This window comes from Bos indicus x Bos taurus, unplaced genomic scaffold, assembly GCF_003369695.1.
Source record: "Bos indicus x Bos taurus breed Angus x Brahman F1 hybrid unplaced genomic scaffold, Bos_hybrid_MaternalHap_v2.0 tig00011634_arrow_arrow_obj, whole genome shotgun sequence".
NCBI lineage: Eukaryota > Metazoa > Chordata > Mammalia > Artiodactyla > Bovidae > Bos > Bos indicus x Bos taurus.
The window spans coordinates 40,320-55,555 of record NW_020867866.1 but is presented as its reverse complement, the minus strand read 5'-3'; the positions used below and the strand labels follow the sequence as shown (position 1 = coordinate 55,555).

General features: G+C 36.2%; 1 long non-coding RNA gene across 1 annotated transcript in view; it reads left to right on the top strand.

Moving 5' to 3' along the window:
- Nucleotides 1-2,256: 2,256 nt before the first annotated feature.
- Nucleotides 2,257-15,236, top strand: part of LOC113889240 — a 30,435-nt gene continuing 17,455 nt past the window's right edge. The window contains exon 1 of the long non-coding RNA XR_003510188.1: nucleotides 2,257-2,354. This is a non-coding gene — a long non-coding RNA (uncharacterized LOC113889240). The remainder of the gene's footprint in view (nucleotides 2,355-15,236) is intronic.

The window sequence follows — 15,236 nt, the reverse complement described above, 5'->3', positions numbered from 1 at the left end:
CTTGATTCATGGCTCTAACATTCCAGATTCCTATACAGTGTTGTTTTTTACAGCATTGGAGTTTACTTTCACCACCAGACATGTCCACAACTGGATGGTGTTTTTGTTTTGGCTCAGCCTCTTCATTCCTTCTGGAGCTATTTCTCTGCTGTTTTTCAGTAGCATATTGGACACCTACTGACCTGGGGGTTTCATCTTTCAGTGTCAGATCTTTTTGCCTTTTCATACTGTTCATGGGATTCTTATGGCAAGAATGCGGAAGTATTTTTCCTTCTCTAGTGGACCCACGTTTTGTCAGAACTCTCCACCGTGACCCATCTATCTTGGATGACCCTGCATGGCATTGCTCATAGCTTCATTGAGTTACACTGATCCTTGTCATGATTTTTCTTAGTTTTCTGTGATTGTTGGTTTCATTCTGTCTGCCCTCTGATGGATGAGGATAAGAAGCTTGTGTAAGCTTTCTGATGGGAGAGACTGGCTATCAGGAAAAGTGGGTCTTGGTCTGGTGGGCAGGGCCATGCTCAGTAAATCTTCCACTTTTCTGCTGATGAGTGGCTTGCTAATATTTTGGGGAGGGAATTTTATATCCATATTAATTAATAATTAGTGGTCTTTAGTTTTCTTTTCTTGTGATGACTTAGTTTCCAGGATCAGGGTAATATTGGCCATAAAATGAATTGGGGAAGTATACCTACCTCTTGTTTTTTTTTTTTTCTTTTTGAGAGAAACTATATTCTGATTATTGTTATCCACATTGATCTGCATGAGAATTTAGAGTATCTTCCTCTTGACAATTTTGTTTATAAGTCAAAACAAAGACAATTGAGAACGAAGAGGGAAACACCTCAGTTAAGGATCATGAATAGAAAGTGGGTTTTGTTGCTAAGTATATTTTTTGCCAATTTAGTTGAGAATTCTTTGGAGATTATAGAACAATAGTTCGTTGGTTAAAGACATTGTGGTATATTCATACTATAATGAGCTCTACAATCTTTAAATAGGTTGAAGAACATCTAAACGTATTGTTTTGTGGAAATATTTCCATAATATGCTATTAAGTAAGAAAAATACAGATTTGGTTATATATTAATATGCTTTTGCATATATGTTCTTACATGCGTTAAAGGAAAATGAGGAATTATGCAATGAACTCTACTTTGTTTTATCTGGGGAATGAATTTTAGATAAACTACATGCTATCTTTAATCTTTTCAATCTTTGAATATTTACAAAAGCAATATATTATAAAAATATTTCCATTAAAAGTAGTTTTTGGACCACTAAATATTTGACTGAACAAGATATAGAATCTCTTTTTTCCTGACTTATGTGGGTTGTCTATTTTTTTAAAGGTTCTAGCATATTTCGTTTTTGAAATTAATTAATCTAATATTGCATATTCCTTTTTTACATGTTAGTCTTATCTCTTTTGTCATATTATGAGCTCTTTATATTTTTCTTTTCTTTCTTTCCCATTGTGATATTATGAAACCTTTCAAACATACAGTGGAGTTGAAAGAATTATACTGGAATACTCATATTATTTATATGCTATACCATTTTATGAGTTTTGACTAAAGTATACACATGTAAAATTCAAACCTTATCAGAATATAGAATATTACCTTCACTTAGTAAAGTTCCTTATGCTCTTTCTAGTCAGTTCTCCTCAAGTCAGCCACTTGTCAAACCAAGTGATCAAAGTCAAAACCAGTTCTGATTTTTTTCAGCATAGGTTAGTTTTGCTTGTTTATATTATATTTGTAATCATACTATACCTACTCTCTTGTGTATTGCTTCCTTTACTTAGCATAATGTTCTTGAGAATCATCCATGTTTTCGTTTCTGTCATTAGTTTTTATTATTTAATTGTTGAGTTATTCTATTGTATGCATATACCACAGTTTTGATGTTTGCTTCTCTTGTTTGTCATTTGAGTTTTTTCTAGGTTGTTAAAGCTGTTAGGGGTGTACTTACACCAATTAATATGTGGACATATGCTTGTTATTTTCTTGGTTACATACATAGGAGTGAACTTTCTAGGTCATAGGACAGGTATATGTTTAGTTTTAAAGAACTGCAACATGTTTTTCCAAGGTGTTTGTGATTTAACACTCCTGCCAACAACACTTGGTGGTCTTTTTTATAAAACTAAATAATTATTTTAGTCATTCTGCTGGTTGGATAGTGGTATCTTGTTGTGACTTTAATTTTTATTTCCCTGATGACTATTTTCAGTATTTTCTCTTTCAGACAGTTCGGCATGGTTTTCCTTATCAGCCCACCACATTAGCCTTTGATCCAGTTCAGAAAATCTTGGCTATTGGGACGAGAACTGGTGCTATACGAATGTATCCTTAATTTTGGTTCATTATTTACTATATTAATGCCAATTAAATTTCCTTAAATACTCAGGTAAGTGAAATATTTATGACCAAATAAATTTTATTGTTTCTTTAGACATGAGTAACCCATGTCATCAAATTAATTGGTATATTTTTAATGTTTGTGAGATAAGTATTCATGTCCCTTTTAAAATCCTTGATATTGGTGATTGTGTTTTGTGTTTTTTCCCTGGTTAGTCTAGCTAGAAGCTTATTAACTGTACTGATTTTCATAAGAAGCAATTTTTGGTTTTATTGTTTTTCTGTATTATTTTCCTATATTTTATTTCATTGATTCCTGATTTGGTCTTTTTTATTTCCTTTCTATTGATTAATCTTGGGTTTCATTTTATCTTCTTCTTCTGGTGTTCTAAGGTGAAAACTGAGGTCATGGATTTGAGAAATTTCTTCTTTTCTAATATATGCCTGTAGAGTTATAAATATCCTCCCAGATTTTGTTTTAGTGTCATCCCAGTTTTGTAATAAACTTTTAAGATAATTATAGACTTGTGCAGTTTTTAAGAAGTAATATAGAAGAATCCCATGTACTTTTTATCCGATTTCCCCCAATAGAAATATCTTAAACTATTAGTATACTACTGCTGTTGCTGCTAAGTCGCTTCAGTCGTGTCCGACTCTGTGCGACCCCATAGACGGCAGCCCACCAGACTCCCCCGTCCCTGGGATTCTCCACACAAGAACACTGGAGTGGGTTGCCATTTCCTTCTCCAGTGCATGAGAGTGAAAAGGGAAAATGAAGTCACTTAGTCATGTCCGACTCTTAGTGACCTCATGGACTGCAGCCTATCAGGCTCCTCCGTCCATGGGATTTTCCAGGCAAGAGTATACTACTACAACCAGGAAATTGATATACTCAAGGTAAAGAGCATTTCTATCACTGCAGAGATTTCTCATGTTGCCCTTTTAGAGCCGCATCCTTACCCTCCAGTTCCCTCAGCCTCATCTTTGACTCCTGACAATCACTTGTTTGTTCTTTGTTTCAATAATTTTGTCACTTTAAAAATGTTATATAAATGAAATCATACTGTATGTAACCTTTTGAGGTTTGCTTTTTTCACTCAGCATAATTCTCTGAAGACTCATTGAAGTTGTTGTATGTATTAATAGTTGAATTTTTTTTATTGTTGAGTAATGTTCCATGGTAGGGATGTACCACAGCTTGTTTAACCTTTCACTTGCTGAAGGATATCTGGATTTTCAGTTTCTGATTATGATTAAAGCAGCTATGAACATTTGTGTACATATTTTTGTGTGAACATAAATTTTCATTTCTCTTGTATAAATGTCCGGGAGAGCAGCTGCAGGGGTTGTGCAATAGTTGCATGTTTAGTTTTATGAGAAAATCCCAAACTGTTGTCCAGAGTGGTCATAACATTTTTATTCCCACCAGTAGTATATGAGTGATTCTGTATCTCTATATCATTACCAGCATTTAGTGTTACTGTAGCCATTCTGATCATTTTCTGGTGATGTCTCATTATGGTATTCTTGTATATTTTAGATACTAATCTTTTGTCAGATATATGATTTGCAATTATTTTCTTCAGTCTTTTTCTTTTGTTTGTTATTTTATTTTTAAACATTTAAAAAAATTTAAGTAGTTAATTTGTAATGTATTAGTTTCTGACATACAGTAAAATGATTCATATATATATATATATATATCTTTTCTATTCTTATCCATTATAGTTTATTACAAGATATTGTATATAGTTTCCTATGCTGTATGGTAGGACCCTGTTGTTTATCTGTTTTATATATACTAGTTTGTATCTGCTAATCATAAACTCTTAATTTATTGTTCCCCTGTCTATCCCTTTTAGTAACCATGTTTCGTTTCTATGACTGTCAGCCTGTTTCTGTTTTGTAAGTAAGTTCATTTGTATCATATTTTAGATTCCACATATAAATGGTGTAATATTATATTTATCTTCTTCCAGTCTTCAGCTTATCTTTTCACCCACTTAATCGGACTTTTAGAGTCCAGTTTATCAGTTTCTCCTTTATAGATTGTGCTGCTTTGATATCACCTTTTAGAACTCTTTGTCTCACTTTGTATCTTATTTTCTTTTTTTTCCCTAAATTATAGTTATACATTTTATATTTAAATACAGATTCCTTTTTGAGTGAACTTTCTATTTGTATTGTCTTGTTTGCTTTTCATAGTAGGGTAGTACTAGATTCATAAAATGAACTGAGAAAGGTTCTCTCTACATCTGTTTTCTGGAATATTTTGTATAAAATTAGTGTTAATTCTTTCAATGTTTGTAAGTATTTTCTAATGGAGACTATGAGATTTTATATTACAGATTCACTTTTTAAAATTAGTTATAGGACTACTTTAGCATTCTATTTTATTTGGATAGTTTGTAGTCTGTCTTACTAGTGGTTTATAAATTTTTATTGTTTTTTTTTGAGGAACTAGCTTTTGTTTAATTGCTTTTGTTTTATTCTTTCCATTTTATCCTGAATTATCTTTAGTATTTCTTTGAGCTTATTTTGCTATTTTTTCCTAGTTTTTGAAGTGGGAGCATGTTATTGATTTGAGAATTTTCATTCTCTTTTCTAAGGTGTACATTTAGTGTTATTAATTATCCTCCCAGCACAGTCTTAACTATTTCCACACGTTTTGATATGTGTGTTTGAATTTTCAGTCAGTCATATGTAGTTTTAAAAATTGTCTTTGAGACTTCTTTGAATCATCAATTACTTAGAAGTATTTTAGTTAAATGGCAAGTGTTTAGAAATCAAAAACAAGAAAATTTCCAGCTTTGACTCCATTATGATCAGAAAACACACACTTTATGATTTTAATTCTTTTAAATTTGTTGAGATTTGTTCTGTGGCCTAGGATATGATCTTTCTTGGTAGATACTCTATAGACTATGGAAGAACATGTGCATTCTTTTCCTTCTGAGTGGAATGCTTTATATTTGTCAACTAAATACTGGTTGATTGTGTTGTTGAGTTCTATATTCTTGCTAATTTTTGTCTGGTAATTCTTGTCAAATCCCTAGAGTAGAGTGAGTTAGGAACTCCAACTCTAATTATGGATATAATTAGAAATCTCTTTCTAGCTTCATTAGTTTTGGCTTTCTGTATTTTTAGGGTCTGTGGTTTGGTATGCACACATTTAGAATTGTTATACCTTCCATGGATTGACCCCTTTATCATTATGTAATGTTTTTACTTATCTCCAGTAATTTTCTTTGCTCTGAAATTGACCTTATGTGATGTTAGCATAGCTACTCATACTTTTTAAAAACAAATTAATGTTTACATGTTATAGCTATTTCTATCCTTTTACTGTAAACTTATGTCATTGTATTTGAAGTGAGTTTATTGTATATAGAATATTGTTTGATTATTTTCTTTCTTTTTTATTGAGATATAATGGACATAAAATGTTATCTTAGGTTCATGTATACAACATAATTATTCAGTATCTCTATATATTGTGAAATGATCACCACAATAAGTCTAGTTAATGTGTCACCACACATAGTTACAAAAACTTTTTTTCTTCTGATGAGAATTTTAGAGATCTACCCTCTTAGCAGCTTTCAAATACACAGTAGAGTAATATTAACTATAATCACCATGCTGTGCATTACATCCTCAGATCTTATTTTATAATGAAAGTTTGACCTTTGGAGCGCCTTCATCGATTCTGCCCACCTCACACCTCTGAACTTGGCAACCACCAATCTGTTCCCTGTTTCTATGTGTTCAGTATTTTTGTTTGTTTGTTTTAGATTTCTGTTTTTTAGTGCGAGTGTGTAGTATTTGTCTTTCTCTGACTTGTTTCAATCAGCATAATGCCTTTGATGTCCATACATGCTGTCACAAATGGCTAGATTTCATTCTTTTAATATGGCTGAGTAACATTCTGTTTTATGTCTATGTATATCATATTTTCTTTATCCACTCATCCATCAGTGGACAGTTAGGTTGTTTCTATGTCTAGGCTATTGTAAAATAATTCTGGAGTAAATATGAAGGTACAGATATCTTTTTGAGTTAGATTTTCATTTCCTACTGATAAATACCCAGAAGTAGAATTGTTGGATTGGGTGGTAGTTCTATTTTATTTTATTATCTTTTAAAAATATTTAAAATTTTGTATTGCAGTATAGTTGATTAACAATGATGTGTTAGTTTCAAGTGTACAGCAAAGTGATTCAGTTCTACACATATACGTATCTGTTCTTTATCAAATTCTTTTCCTATTTAGGTTATTGAAGCATACTGAGCCAAATTCTCTGTGCTATACAGTAGGTCCTTGTTGGCTAGCTGTTTTATTTTATTTATTTTATTTCTTTTTTTTAATTTTATTTTTAAACTTTACAGTATTGTATTGGTTCTGCCATATATCGAAATGAATCTGCCACAGGCATACATGTGTTCCCCATCCCGAACCCCCCTCCCTCCTCCCTCCCCATACCATCCCTCCGGGTCATCCCAGTGCACCAGCCCCAAGCATCCAGCATCGTGCATCGAACCTGGACTGGCGACTCGTTTCATATATGATATTATACATATTTCAATGCCATTCTCCCAAATCATCTCACCCTCTCCCTCTCCCACAGAGTCCAAAGGACTGTTCTATACATCAGTGTCTCTTTTACTATCTCATATACAGGGTTATTGTTACCATCTTTCTAAATTCCACATATATGCGTTAGTATACTGTATTGGTGTTTCTCTTTCTGGCTTACTTCACTCTGTGTAATAGGCTCCAGTTTCATCCATCTCATTAGAACTGATTCAAATGTATTCTTTTTAATGGCTGAGTAATACTCCATTGTGTATATGTACCACTGCTTTCTTATCCATTCATCTGCTGATGGGCATCTAGGTTGCTTCCATGTCCTGGCTGTTATAAACAGTGCTGCAATGAACATTGGGGTACACGTGTCTCTTTCAATTCTGGTTTCCTCAGTGTGTATGCCCAGCAGTGGGATTGCTGGATCATAAGGCAGTTCTATTTCCAGTTTTTTAAGGAATCTCCACACTGTTCTCCATAGTGGCTGTACTAGTCTGCATTCCCACCAACAGTGTAAGAGGGTTCCCTTTTCTCCACATCCTCTCCAGCATTTATTGCTTGTAGACTTTTGGATCGCAGCCATTCTGACTGGCATGAAATGGTACCTCATAGTGGTTTTGATTTGCATTTCTCTGATAATGAGTGATGTTGAGCATCTTTTCATGTGTTTGTTAGCCATCTGTATGTCTTCTTTGGAGAAATGTCTATTTAGTTCTTTGGCCCAGTCATTGGGCCAAATGATTGGATCATTTATTTTTCTGGAATTGAGCTGTAGGAGTTGCTTGTATATTTTTGAGATTAGTTGTTTGTCACTTGCTTCATTTGCTATTATTTTCTCCCATTCTGAAGGCTGTCTTTTCACCTTGCTTATAGTTTCCTTTGTTGTGCAGAAGCTTTTAAGTTTAATTAGGTCCCATTTGTTTATTTTTGCTTTTATTTCCAATATTCTGGGAGGTGGGTCATAGAGGATCCTGCTGTGATGTATGTCGGAGAGTGTTTTGCCTATGTTCTCCTCTAGTTTTATAGTTTCTGGTCTTATGTTTATTTATTTATTTATTTTTTTAAATTTTACTGTGCTTTGCTTTAGTGAACTTTATAGATACATTTTTTTTCCCTTGTTAATTTTCTGTTTAGTTGATCTATCCATAGGTGTGAGTGGGGTATTAAAGTCTCCCACTATTATTGTGTTATTGTTAATTTCTCCTTTCATACTTGTTAGCATTTGTCTTACATACTGCGGTGCTCCCATGTTGGGTGGATATATATTTATAATTGTTATATCTTCTTCTTGGATTGATCCTTTGATCATTATGTAGTGACCTTCTTTGTCTCTTTTCACAGCCTTTGTTTTAAAGTCTAATTTATCTGATACGAGTATTGTGACTCCTGCTTTCTTTTGGTCCCTATTTGCATGGAAAATCTTTTTCCAGCCCTTCACTTTCAGTCTGTATGTGTCCCCTGTTTTGAGGTGGGTCTCTTGTAGACAACATATGTAGGGGTCTTGTTTTTGTATCCATTCAGCCAGTCTTTGTCTTTTGGTTGGGGCATTCAACCCATTTACGTTTAAGGTAATTACTGATAAGTATGATCCCGTTGCCATTTACTTTATTGTTTTGGGTTCGAGTTTATACACCATTTTTGTGTTTCCTGTCTAGAGAATATCCTTTAGTATTTGTTGGAGAGCTGGTTTGGTGGTGCAGGATTCTCTCAGCTTTTGCTTGTCTGAAAAGCTTTTGATTTCTCCTTCATACTTGAATGAGATCCTTGCTGGGTACAATAATCTGGGCTGTAGGTTATTTTCTTTCATCATTTTAAGTATGTCTTGCCATTCCCTCCTGGCTTGAAGAGTTTCTATTGAAAGATCAGCTGTTTTCCTTATGGGAATTCCCTTGTGTGTTATTTGTTGTTTTTCCCTTGCTGCTTTTAATATTTGTTCTTTGTGTTTGATCTTTGTTAATTTGATTAATATGTGTCTTGGGGTGTTTCTCCTTGGGTTTATCCTGTTTGGGACTCTCTGGGTTTCTTGGACTTGGGTGATTATTTCCTTCCCCATTTTAGGGAAGTTTTCAACTATTATCTCCTCAAGTATTTTCTCATGGTCTTTCTTTTTGTCTTCTTCTTCTGGAACCCCTATGATTCGAATGTTGTAGCGTTTAATATTGTCCTGGAGGTCTCTGAGATTGTCCTCATTTCTTTTAATTCGTTTTTCTTTTATCCTCTCTGATTCATTTATTTCGACCATTCTATCTTCTAATTCACTAATCCTATCTTCTGCCTCTGTTATTCTACTATTTGTTGCCTCCAGAGTGTTTTTAATTTCATTTATTGCATTATTCATTATATATTGACTCTTTTTTATTTCTTCTAGGTCCTTGTTAAACCTTTCTTGCATCTTCTCAATCCTTGTCTCCAGGCTATTTATCTGTGATTCCATTTTAATTTCAAGATTTTGGATCAATTTCACTATCATTATTTGGAATTCTTTATCAGGTAGATTCCCTATCTCTTCCTCTTTTGTTTGGTTTGGTGGGCATTTATCCTGTTCCTTTATCTGCTGGGTATTCCTCTGTCTCTTCATCTTGTTTAAATTGCTGAGTTTGGGAGTCCTTTCTGTATTCTGGCAGTTTGTGGAGTTCTCTTTATTGTGGCGTTTCCTCGCTGTGTGTGGGTATGTAGAGGTGGCTTGTCAAGGTTTCCTGGTTAGGGAAGCTTGTGTCGGTGTTCTGGTGGGTGGAGCTGTATTTCTTCTCTTTGTTCAGTCGCGCTGTGGGGAGGGAGGGAGGGATGCTGCAAACAAATGACACTGGCGTGCGCTCGCAGTGCCTCAGCCACACTGGGTCTGCCCCCGCTCACGGCGCGTGTAGCCTCCCTGCCCACACTGCTCAGGCTCTAGGTTGTTCCGCTGGGAACAATCCGAGGCTGGCCCTGGGTTGCATGCGCCTCCCAGGTCCATGCCGCTCAAGTTCAAGCACTCAGGTAGTCCTCAGAGGCGGAGACTCAGTTGGGCCTGCGTTTTGTGCTCTTCCCAGGTCTGAGCAGCTCAGGTGATGAGGTGTTTGGCGAGCGCCAATGCTGCGACTTATCGCCTCCCCGCCACTCGGTTATCTGGGTGTAAAACCGGTGCACCTTCTCAGGCAGATGTTGACCGTCCAGACCCCCAATAAGTTTTAGTTAGCAAAGAAGCCAGTTTTATAGATAATGTCTCTCTGGGGCTGCGATTGCCCCCTTCCGGCTCTGGCTGCCTGTCACCGGAGGGGGAAGGTCTGCAGCTGACTATCTCTGTTTAGTCCTTTGTTCCGTGCGCGGGCTGGCGGTGTCTTAGGTTAGGGCTGGCTTTTCGCATGGTAGATATCCCACAGTCTGGTTTGCTAGCCCAAATTATTTCGCTCAGATAGTGCTCAGGGTATTCAGGCCAGATTCTTACTCTCAGCGATGCAGCCCGTGCCGCGCCTCCCTGCCCAGCCCCCGCTTGCTAATGGCGGATGCAGGCGTCTGCGCTGCTTCTCCGCTGGGGGAGTTACCGTAGGGCTCGCAATCTGCGAGTTTTAATTGTTTATTTATTTTTTCTCCCTGTTATGTTGCCCTCTGTGCTTCCAAAGCTCGGCACGGATTCGGCAGTGAGAAGGTTTCCTGGTGTTTGGAAACTTCTCTCTTTTTAAGACTCCCTTCCCGGGACGGAACTCCGTCCCTCCCTCTTTTGTCTCTTTTATTGTCTTTAATATTTTTTCCTACCTCCTTTCAAGGAGTTGGGTTGCTTTTCTGGGTGCCTGATGTCCTCTGCCGGCATTCAGAAGTTGTTTTGTGGAATTTACTCGACGTTTAAATACTCTTTTGATGAATTTGTGGGGGAGAAAGTGTTTTCCCCGTCCTACTCCTCCGCCATCTTCGCGCCTTCCCTCTTATGTTTAGACCTTTAATCCATTTTGAGTTTATTTTTGTGTAAGGTGTTAGAAAGTGTTTTAGTTTCATTCTTTTACAAGTGGTTGACCAGTTTTCCCAGCACCACTTGTTAAAGAGATTGTCTTTTCTCCATTGTATATTCTTGCCTCCTTTGTCAAAGATAAGGTATCCATATGTGCGTGGATTTATCTCTGGGCTTTCTATTTTGTTCCATTGATCTATATTTCTGTCTTTGTGCCAGTACCATACTGTCTTGATGACTGTGGCTTTGTAGTAGAGCCTGAAGTCAGGCAGGTTGATTCCTCCAGTTCCATTCTTCTTTCTCAAGATCGCTTTGGCTATTCGAGGTTTTTTGTATTTCCATACAAATTGTGAAATTATTTGTTCTAGCTCTGTGAAAAATACCGTTGGTAGCTTGATAGGGATTGCATTGAATCTATAAATTGCTTTGGGTAGTATACTCATTTTTACTATATTGATTCTTCCAATCCATGAACATGGTATATTTCTCCATCTATTAGTGTCCTCTGATTTCTTTCACCAGTGTTTTATAGTTTTCTATATATAGGTCTTTAGTTTCTTTAGATAGATATATTCCTAAGTATTTTATTCTTTTCGTTGCAATGGTGAATGGAATTGTTTCCTTAATTTCTCTTTCTATTTTCTCATTATTAGTGTATAGGAATGCAAGGGATTTCTGTGTGTTGATTTTATATCCTGCAACTTTACTATAATCACTGATTAGTTCTAGCAATTTTCTGGTGGAGTCTTTAGGGTTTTCTATGTAGAGGACCATGTCATCTGCAAACAGTGAGAGTTTTACTTCTTCTTTTCCAATTTGGATTCCTTTTATTTCTTTTTCTGCTCTGATTGCTGCGGCCGCAACTTCCAAAACTATGTTGAATAGTAGTGGTGAAAGTGGGCACCCTTGTGTTGTTCCTGACTTTAGGGGAAATGCTTTCAATTTTTCACCATTGAGGATAATGTTTGCTGTGGGTTTGTCATATATAGCTTTTATTATGTTGAGGTATGTTCCTTCTATTCCTGCTTTCTGGAGAGGCTAGCTGTTTTAAATATAGTAGTGTATACATGCCAATCCCAAACCTCATTATGTTTTTCATAGTGCTTGCACAATTTACAATCTCACTAACAGTGCACAAGGGTGCCCTTTTCTCTATATCCTTGCCAACAGCTGTTATTCCTTGTCTTTCAAATAATAGCCATTTTAAGAAAGAGATAATATCCCATTGCTGTTGAGCATTTCCCTGATAATTAGTGATGTTGAATGCCTTTTCAATACCTCTTAGCTGTCTGTATGTCAGTCTTTTTCGCAAAAGTATCCGTTCAGATCCTTTGCCAGTTTTTAATTGAACTGTTTGTTTTGCTGTTGAGTTATATGAGTTCTTTATATATTTTGAATATTAATCCCTTATCAGACATGATTTGCAAATATTTTCTTCCACAGGATAGGTTGCTTTTTTATTTTGTTAACAGTTTCCTTTGCTGTACAGGAGCTTTTTAGTTTGATGTAGCCACACTTTATTTTATATTTTGTTGTTATGTTTTCCTTTTTGTGTCAAGTCTGAAGAATCATTGCCAAGAATGGTTTCCAGGAGTGTATTGCTTATATTTTCTTTTAGGAGTTTTATGGTTTCATGTCTTTTGTCCAAGTTCTTAATCCATTTTGAGTTAATTTTTGTATACAGTGTAAGATAGTGGTTCAGCTTAATTCTTTTACATATGGATGTACAGAAAACTCCAGTGATGCAGTTTTTCCTGCATCATTTATTGAAGAGACATCCTTCTTCTGTTGAATATTATTGGCTTCCTTGTAAAATATTTGTTGACCAAATAGGCACTGGTTTATTTTTGGGATCTTGATTCTATTACATTGGTTTATGTGTCAGCTTTTATGCCAGTATCATATTATGTTGATTACTTATAGTTTTGTAATATAGTTTAAAATGAAGGAGTATGATAAGTCTAGCTTTGTTCTTATTTCTGAAGATTGTTTTGCTATTCGAGGTCTTTTGTAGTTGTGTACAAATTTTAGGATTATTTGTTCTGTTTCTGTGAAAAGTGCATGGGTATTTTTCTAGGAATTCCACTGAATCTTTAGATTGCTTTGGATGGTATGGACATTTTTAACAGTGTTAATCATTCTATGCATGAGCATAGTATATCTACCCTATTATTTATGTTTTCAGTTTCTTTCATCAGTGTCTTATAGTTTCCAGTATACACGTCTTTCACTTCCTTGGGTAAATTTATTCCTAGGTCTTTTATTCTTTTTGTTGTTGTTGTTGTTCTGTCACCCAACAGTCATATCCAGCTCTTTGCAACCACAGGGACTGCAGCTTGCTAGGCTTCCCTGTCCTTCACTATCTCCCAGAGCTTGCTCAAACTCATGTCCATTGAGGCAGTGATGCCATCCAACCATCTCGTAGTCTGTCGTCCCCTTCTCCTGCCTTCAATCTTTCCCAGCATCAGGGTCTTTTCTAATGAGTCAGCTCTTTGCATCAGGTACCAAAGTATTGGTGCTTTAGCATCAATCTTTCCAATGAATAGTAAGGATTGATTTCCTGTGGGATTGACTGGTTAATCTCCTTGCAGTTCAAGGAACTCTCAAGAGTCTTCTCCAACACCATAGTTGAAAAGCATCAATTCTTTGGTGCTCAGCCTTATGTGTGCTCCAACTCTCACATCTATACATGGCTACTGGAAAAACCATAGCTTTGACTAGATGGACCTTTGTTGGAAAAGTAATGTCTCTGCTTTTTAATATGCTGTCTAGGTTGGTCATATCATTTCCTCCAAAGAGCAAGCATCTTTTAATTTCATGGCTGCACTCACCATCTGCAGTGATTTTGGAGCCCAAGAAAATAAAGTCTCTCACTGTTTCTATTGTTTCCCCATCTATTTGCCTTGAGGCAATGGAACCCAATGCCATGATCTTGGTTTTTTGAATGTTGAGTTTTTTTTTTTCTTTTTTTTTTTTCTAATTTTATTTTTAAACTTTACATAATTGTATTAGTTTTGCCAAATATCAAAATGAATCCGCCACAGGTATACATGTGTTCCCCATCCTAAACACTCCTCCCTCCTCCCTCCCCATACCATCCCTCTGGGTCGTCCCAGTGCACTAGCCCCAAGCATCCAGTATCGTGCATCGAACCTGGACTGGCAACTTGTTTCTTACATGATATTTTACATGTTTCAATGCCATTCTCCCAAATCTTCCCACCCTCTCCCTCTCCCACAGAGTCCATAAGACTGTTCTATACATCAGTGTCTCTTTTGCTGTTTCGTACACCGGGTTATTGTTACCATCTTTCTAAATTCCATATATATGCGTTAGTATACTGTATTTATTGAATGTTGAGTTTTAAGCCAGCGTTTTCACTCTGCTTTTTTACTTTCATCAAGATGATCTTTAGTTCCTCTTTGCTTTCTGCCATAAGGGTGGTGCTATCTGCATATCTGAGGTTATTGATATTTCTCCCGGCAATCTTGAATCCAGCTTGTGCATCATCTAGTGGGGCATTTTGCATGATGTACTCTACATATAAATTAAATAAGCAGGGTGACGGTATACAGCCTTGACGTACTCCTTTCCCAATTCGGAACTAGTCCATTGTTCCATGTCCAGTTCTAATTGTTGCCTCTTGACCTGCGTACAGGTTTCTCAGGAGTCTGATCAGGTGGTCTGGTATTCCTATCTCTTTAAGAATTTTCCACAGTTTGTTGTGATCCACACAGTCAAATGCTTTAGTGTAGTCAATGAAGCAGAAGTAGATGTTTTTCTGGAACTCACTTGCTTTTTCTGTGATCCAGTAGATGTTGGCAGTTTGATCTCTGGTTCCTCTGCCTTTTCTAAATCTGCCTTGAACATCTGGAGGTTCTTGGTTCATGTACTGTTGAGACCTTGTTGGAGAACTTTGAGCATTACTTTGCTAGCATGTGAAATGAATGCTATTGTGCGGTAGTTTGAAAATTCTTTGCAACTGTCTTTCTTTGGGATTGGAATGAAAACTGACCTTTTTCAGTCATGTGGCAATGCTGAGTTTTCCTAATATGCTGGCATATTGAGTGTAGCACTTTCACAGTAGTATCTTTTAGGATTTTAAGTAGCTCTGCTGGAATTCTATCACCTCGACTAGCTTTGATCATAGTGTTGTTTGCTAAGGCCCACTCGACTCTGCATTCCGAGAGTCTGGCTCTAGGTGAGTGATTACACCATTGTGGTTATCTGGATTATTAAGATCTTTCTTGTACAGTTCTTCTGTATATTCTTGCCACCTCTTCTTAATATCTTCTGCTTCTATTAGGTCCATATCATTTCTGTCCTTTATTGTGCCCATCTTTGCATGATATGTTCCTTG